We start from the raw sequence: 7,972 nt of genomic DNA, 5'->3' as shown, positions 1-7,972 counted from the left end.
AAACCTCTGCCACCCTGATAATTGCTTCAGTGTCCTGTCCCCTGATACAACTATCCTTATTTACCATGTACTTGTCCTAAACTGTCTTGTAATTTAATTTTTTATCTGTTTTTGCTCACTTGTGTATTGTTAGGCGCTGCGGAACCTTTGTGGCGCCATATAAATAAAAGATAATAATATGATAAAATGTCTTTATTGTACAATTCTATCCCAATATGAAGCAGCAGCAGCGGTGAAATGGTTAATGCAATCTAATTGGCGACGCTTACTGCAATAGTCAGAAATTTGCAAAGTCAGCCGTAGTGCAGCTTCTGTTTATTTAGCAAAATGGGGCCAGAGGCGAATGTTTTCAAGTTAAAATTCAGTTAATTGCAGCTAGTAAATATATGGCTTTCAACGTAACCTTGAAATGTTCTCATTATCTAGTGTTGCTTTGATATTTGTTTGGAATAAAATTAAAATATCAAATTTAGATTTCATTTTTTTACCACCTTCTTTCCTGCGGCATCGCTGCACGAAGTGACTTATGTTCTGTACCTGTGTTATGTATTATCGCTATGTAGGAATGTGAGCGAATGTAGTAATGTCCGCCGCGGATACTGCAGCTTTGCCCTCAGAAGTGTTTCTGTAATCTGCCTTAATTACAACGAGCATTTCTGGGATTTAGTGTCTGTGAAGAGGACGACATTTATAGGTGGTGTTATGTCTCGTCAGCAGGGGCCCGGGCCCTTATACACAATTTAAATGATGCATTTTTTAGAATTAGTATGTAGCAATGAGGTCCTTAATGGAATTTTTCCACCTTTGAAAAAAAGAAACTGCATATTCTGTAGTTATATAGCAGGGGAACCTGTATGAATTGAGCTTCCACAATGCAAGGCAGGTGACATAGGCGAATCTAGGGGGGTGGTCCGGGGGTGCACCGGACCACCCATTAGACTGCCCGGCGTCTTTTCCTTTAATAATTTTCATACCCTCTAACAGTACTGAATTTGCCGGTACAGTACCGTTTTTTAAAGGTCTGTACCCAGGGCCGGTGCAAGGCATCTAGGCGCCCTAGGCAAACCTACAGGATACCCCCCCCCCCCCCCCCCCCCCAAAAAAAACAACCACACATCAAATCCTGATAACACAGTCAGAATGAACAAAACCACCTTGTAAATGACTGCCACCATATATGATGCAGACTGTCTGCATCATGCAGACACACACCGCACCCGGCCACCCCCATGAGCAAATGCAGGTTCTTTTAAAATTTTAGATCCACTGACTCACTGTTTAACACACAGAGCCGGGACTATGTAAAAACCGGACCGGACTAAACTCCGGACCGCCGGACAGGACATCAAAATCTGCAGTCCGGAGCTTGTAGGGTCCGGTCCGGGGGGTGTCCTCTCCGGGGGGTGTCTTGTCCGGGGGGCTCCCTATTATAGCTATCACCAGGGACATGGGGTAGGGGAGATTACAGCCTCCCCGTGTGGTCCGGACCGTCCGGTTTTTGCTACATGCCCGGACCATACAGGGAGGGTTTATTCTACCCCCTCCTCCTCTACTTGGTGACAGGTGTGACAGGCAGCCCTCCGGACAGGACACCCCCGAACAGGACACCCCCCGGACCGGAGGCTACAAGCTCCAAAATGCAGAGTTTGTTGTCTGGTCCGGTGGTCCGGGGTTTTGTCCTGTCCAGTTTTCATCCATACCCCACAGAGCCCGCCCGTGTACCAGCTAGCCGCTGCGCTGACAGACAGACAGTTCTGAATCCCCAGTTATCAGGCCTGCCTGCTACAGCGGGAAACTTTGTTGCCCCTGTCAGTCAGTCAACTGCCTGTCAGCGTTACTTAATCCCCTGGCCGCCTCCCCACCCTGGACGGTCTGGACCGGACACCGACACACACAAGCGGGCGGCTGAGCAATGTACTGACTCCGGCAGGTGGAGGAGCGCCCGCCCACCCAGCCAGCTACTTAGTGAAACACATTCGCTAAGTAGCTGGGTGGGCGGGCTGCGGCGGCTCCTCCACTCGCCAAAGTCAGTACATTGCTCTGCCGCCCGCATCATCATGTGTGTCGATGTCCGGTCCAGACCGTCCAGGGTGGGAAGGCGGGCAGGGGATTAACGCTGACAGGCAGCTGACTGACTGACAGGGGCTACGAAGTTTCCCGCTGTAGCAGGCAGGCCTGATAACTGGGGATTCAGTTATCAGTTATTAACTGGGGGTCTGTCTGTCAGTGCAGCAGCTGGCTAGTACGCGGGCGGGCTCTGGCGGGGGGACGGGCTGGGGACGGTGGGGGTCCAAATAAGTAGAGTTACTCACAAAATGCTTTGTCTCTGCAGGCCTGGCAGCCTCTCCGTGCTCTCCTCTGCGGTAGCGTCAGCAGCATAGCTTCCTGCTGGCTGCTGCTGCTGCTTCTTCTCCCCGGCTACAGCTCACTACCGCCCCCCAGTGGCCGGCGCCCTAGGCAAATGCCTAAACTTGCCTAGTGGTGGCGCCGGCCCTGTCTGTACCAGCAAATTCAACCTGTACCGAATGTACCGTTTTTTTTAAAGAATTGACAGCCGGGCAGAGAGCACTGTCTGTGCGCTCTGTGGCTGGATCCAGTCTCTACCTTTTAGTCAAATCAGCAGCAGCAGCCTGGGGACCGTGCACTGCTCTGTCGCTATAATCATTTCTCCCTAGTCTGGATGGCCGCGAGCCAATAGGAGCTTGCGGTCCGGTAGCCAATCAGGTGCGGCTGCCGGATCATGAGCTCCTATTGGCTTGTGGCCGTCCAGTGACGGGAGAATTGAAAATGAATACACCCCTGTACTGCCTCCTGCCTTGGAGCCCTCTCACCTGCTGCTGCCCTGTGACGCCGGGCCCCCTGGGATAGCATAGTATATAGCATATTTCTAGATTCGCCTATGGTGAGAGCAGGGGCAGTTTAAGAGAATAGTGCCCTTGTGCTCTCTGTTATTATAATCTGGGGTGAACTTGGGGTTAACCCTTGCTCTCTCTCTGGCAGGTCTGTAAGATGTTGACTTCAGCCTGATTTGTGCTTCTGCGGCCGAGGTGGTGAAGCCACAGCAGCACCTGCGCCTGACCCTGGCTCTATTACTATACCCTGAGTCGGCTGGCACCTGCGCAGGTCTTTGACTTCGCCACTAATAGCCGCTTTTCCAGGGCAGACTAGCTCCGCCCTGTACTCGGATGCCACCTGGTCTTTTGCGGTGACACAAGTCCCAACCGAGTCAGGCTACTAGTAAGAGGAAATACTGACTAGACAACACAAAGATAACTAGGCTCTGCACATGGACATGGGGGGTTATTCTAGTTCATTCTTTCTGACAAAATCCTTCTTAGATGGACAAAACCATGTGCACTGCAGGGGGGGCAGATGTAACATGTGCAGAGAGAATTAGTTTTGGGTGAGTAATTTTGTTTCTGTGCAGGGAAAATACTGACTGCTTTATTTTTACACTGCAATATAGATCTCACTTTGAAGTAAAACCCCACCCAAATCTAATTCTCTCCACACAAGTTTCATCTGCCCCACCTGCAGTGCACATGGTTTTGCCCATCTAAGAAGGATTTTGTCAGAAAGAATTAACCAAAATAAGGCCCATGGAGTGGAATATGCAACCTTGCAGACAAGGACTGAATGCAGGATTTGCGGCCTTTACCGCTATAATGCGAATACGTCGCAATAAACCAAGCAAAAACTATAACCAAGGTATTGCGGATAGGTTTGCAACCTGATCCGCCGAACACATAAAACCCACCCATAACATGAATAACAGTGGCTGCTGCGGTCGCAGCCCATGACACTCTCTCTGGAGTTAATTTTACTAAGTGCTAAATAAATAAAAACTAGAATCTGATTGGTTGCTATCAGCAACACCCCATCCTTTATAAAATTACAATCTAAGTACATTTACCCCTAGGTTTGTACCAGAGTCTACTGCACACTTGCAGGTCTCCGGGAACATGATGTTCCCACCATGTTCCCACAATGTTCCCAGTGATTCCTCCATTGCATGTGAGGGTGAGGCTGAGAGACACAATGGGTGGGGGAGGCTTAAGGCTCCCTTACACAATACTGAGGGAGAGACAAATCATATAAGTAAATGGTGGGGCCTATAGAGATAACCGGGATGGGATGAGGCTGGAGATGCTGGGATGGTTCTGGAGAGGAACAGAAGATGAGGCTAGGAGGTCACCATTGGGATAGTCTAATGGCTGACCTGCTTGTACCTACAAAGGCATAGGAAGCCCCACAACAGTGATTGCACCAGGCTCCAAAGATTTCTGTTGCCAGGCTCCAAGATTTCTGTTGCTGGCCCTGATTGGGCCTCTTGGGTTGCCTACTTTTCATGTCCCATACGGGAGAAGCCGATGGTTGGGGCCTAGCGCTCAATGTTTCGGGCATCAAATAGTTTTCAGCCATCCATGTTGATAACCAATGGAACCAATGGTCTTGTGGCTTGAATTGCAGATCATCATAGTCTGGGGTCTGCAGCGCATGTGCCAAAATCGCTGGATCGGCACACACAGCAGACAGCCGTGGACGGCCCAGCAGGAGGTGCGCGCTTGCACAGCAAAAACTTTGACTTTATCCTTCAAAGGTTCTCCTGCACATACGAGGTTATTCAATAGAGGGAACCATCGATGATAGATGATATAATGCTTTATCACCATTGATGGTTCCTGCTTAAAAAGCCATCTATGGCAACCATCAATGGGGGATGTGTCAATGGCCACCAGTAGCCTGGAGAGGAGACTCTCTTCTACATTTCCTGGGGCGAGGTCCTGGAAATCAAGCCCCTTGTTATTTGTGTAATTTTGGCCCCTCCCCAAAGAGTCCCGTCTACCGTATTTCACTGGTAGAGGAGGGGGCTGCCGGGGGGGGGGGGGCAGCTGAATGTGGGAGGCTTGCCCACCCTTCCGGGGGTCCAGAAGAGGGACCCAATTTTCTGGAACCTCCCAGCCATTCCAAATGGGTAGCAACCCTGTCCTAATCTCATGGACCATGCCGCTTCTGGGGATCTAAAGTCTGGATTTTTCCTGCGAAAACATGATTGTTTGGTTGTTTGTTTGTTGTTTGTTTGTTGTGATGGTTCTACGTCGCAGGATTTGACAGCCTGTGGTTCCCGTGAAATGTAAATCTGTACTTAATAAGGACGATCTGATTATAAAAAAGCTTCCTATAAACCTTTCTGCTGCGGAACGCCTGAAGCGGGCTCATGTGTGCCACGTAATTATGCATCCGAATGGCTTGTGTATGAAGAGTTTGCTATGCTAAGTGTGTAAGCAGGGAAATGGCAGTGCTGCTGTCAGGGGTGACACTTCTCCTTGTTGTAATACTCCCTGTAACGTGCGAATGAAAGCTTTGTGTTACCTTTAATTAATCCACATTACATAGTGACTTGCATTGAACGCTCTTAGGGAACCCGTACATCTCAGGCTGCTGTGGAACTGCAAGTTCCAGTCAAGGGGCTCGGTTTTTTGGGGGGTCGGTCCCAGCCCCTGCCTGGGGCCGGCAGTGTCCTGCGGTGATGGAGGGGGGGGGGGGGGAGTCCCCCAGCCTGAAGGAATAGACGCTGTGTACATTTGCATATGACATGCCTTCATTTGCATAGGCCACCCACCCTTTTCGGCGCGGCTACGCCTCGCGAGGGTCCCGCTTCCTGTGTTCAAGAAGTTGGGAGGTATGCAAATGAATAAAGATCAAATAAAATAATACGCAGAAGTACAATAAACAAAACATTGCATGACATTAAGTTTGGCGTATACAGTCACCCTCCCTGCACCCCACCAATACAAACAGACATCATTTCTTTCCAGCGTTGCATAATTCATAGTAATAAACATTGTACCATGGAAAATGGAAGTAATTTGGTGCTTTCCCCATAGAAACATCAGCTATACATTAGTGAGGAATCTGTAGAGCACAAATTGTGATAAATGGTCAGCTCTGCGTTTCCCAGCAGCTTCTGTGGGACTTATACTCAGCGGGATGATGATTCTTCCCCCGTTTTCCCACCATTGTCCCGCCCAGGGAGAGATACTGTATGAGAGAACAGTTTTATGTTGTTTGTGTTCACAGAAGACCCGTCCTTGTGACAGAGATCCGACCTGGGATCGCAGGATCTTTGTGCAAATGTGAGTAAGTCAGACCCTTCCACAACTCTATTACAGGCTGATCAAGGCCGGCGCTGATGTCATAGATCTTCCCTTTAAATGCATGGGCACGCCTGCTGTTTTCGGACACTCCCTGAAAACGGACGATTAACACCCCCAAATGGCGACGTCCTGTCCGTCAAATTGGCGAAGGAATTGCAATTAGATATTTTCGTAAATTCAGCCTTATTTTTGCTCACGCTGCATCAATAAATGAATGGATTGCAAATTCACACAACAGCGATCAAGTCTGAATTACCCCCCTGGCGCGTTGGAGCATTTTATTGTATTCCAACATTTTAAAACAGTGTAACGGGTCACTGTTACTGATCATCACAATTTATTATCATTATTATTATTGTTGTTGTTGTATCTATAACGCTACCAATTCCACAGAGCTGTAAAGGAAATATGTGGGAATATGTGTCCTGTTACCTAAAACTTTTTGTTTGCCAACCACGGTGAACTCTGTAACCCCGGCTTCCACTGGTTGCTGGACCATGCCTTGGCCTGCTGATAAAACATGCTGCCCTCTGACCTCCTGCAGCCGCTTCCAGCAAGCCCAGAGAGCACTATTATTTATTTATTTACCGATTCTTATATAGCGCAGCAGATTCCATCGCGCTTTACAATTGCACTACAGGCCATTGCAGGATACTTGCTCCTTGCGCATATATATATATATATATATATATATATATATATATATTTAGACTTAAAAAAAAAAGATTGATTCTCAGTTTGGAGTGGAGAAGGCAACATCTCCTGCTGTGGTTACCACTTCTCAAATATCGTGACGGATACCCCTGTCTGTGACCGTTACAACTTGGTTACAAGGTGGTTGATCCACTTTATGTTTTTATTTGATTTTATGAATTGATCTCTTAAAAGAACATCCTTAAAATATCCAGATTTTGTTTCTGATGACCATTATTTTTGCCATACCCCTGATGAAGTCGCTTGAGGAAACGCGTTGGGTATTTTTATACATAAATGGATTTACTGCAAAGCGGATACTGCGTCCTGCGTGAATAGGTGCTGACTTTGGACATTTGAAGAAAACATTGAATGAGATATTTTTATTAAGATTTATTATGTCATTATTCTATTGTAGTATTGCTGGGTGGTACTTTTAGGTCTAGTTTTAGTTTCATTTTAGAATAGAGCGCACCCTAATTATTATTATTTTTTTTTTAATGCCTTGTATGGGCTCATATGCTGTGCGGCAGGTCCCTGCATCTACTACCACTGTGTTAGTTTATCCTGCGTAGAAAGAACCAATGCATAAAAACAAATGCGCCTGAAATTGTCCAGGATAATGAATGGCTGTAGGCATCCATAGATCTAAAGTACAATGATAGTTTTCAGAAGACAGCTCCGTTCCTCCCAGAAATCCGATCCCCGCTGATGAGAAGGAGACGAGACATTATCTGCTTGAGTAAAAAACAAGTATTGCAGAACAACAACACAAAAAAAAATGAGACAATTAGAGTTTCATTTCATAGATTGCATCTTATCTATAATTTAAACGATCCTCTGGTGATGTCTCTATTGGTTTTGAAATAGGTTTATTATTATTTATTTATTTATCTTTATTACCTACTTTCGTCTTGTGTACGGCGTGTTGGTAATTTACAGCAATTACAGGGAATGCAGGATGCGAGTTGCACCCTTGCGTGGACACGGGGCAGCGTTTCGGGAGAATGAGGCTCAGATTTAGGGAAAGACTACCAGGCATTGGCCTTAGGCAGCAGGATTTGAGGGGAGACACAATTGATTAGACTGCGTGTATTTTTTTGTTTATAAATAGTTTTGGG

This window comes from Crinia signifera, chromosome 8 (assembly GCF_055691185.1).
Source record: "Crinia signifera chromosome 8, ASM5569118v1, whole genome shotgun sequence".
In the NCBI taxonomy this organism is placed as follows: Eukaryota; Metazoa; Chordata; class Amphibia; order Anura; family Myobatrachidae; genus Crinia; species Crinia signifera.
The sequence above is the reverse complement of the archived record's forward strand: the minus strand, read 5'-3'. Positions refer to the sequence as shown.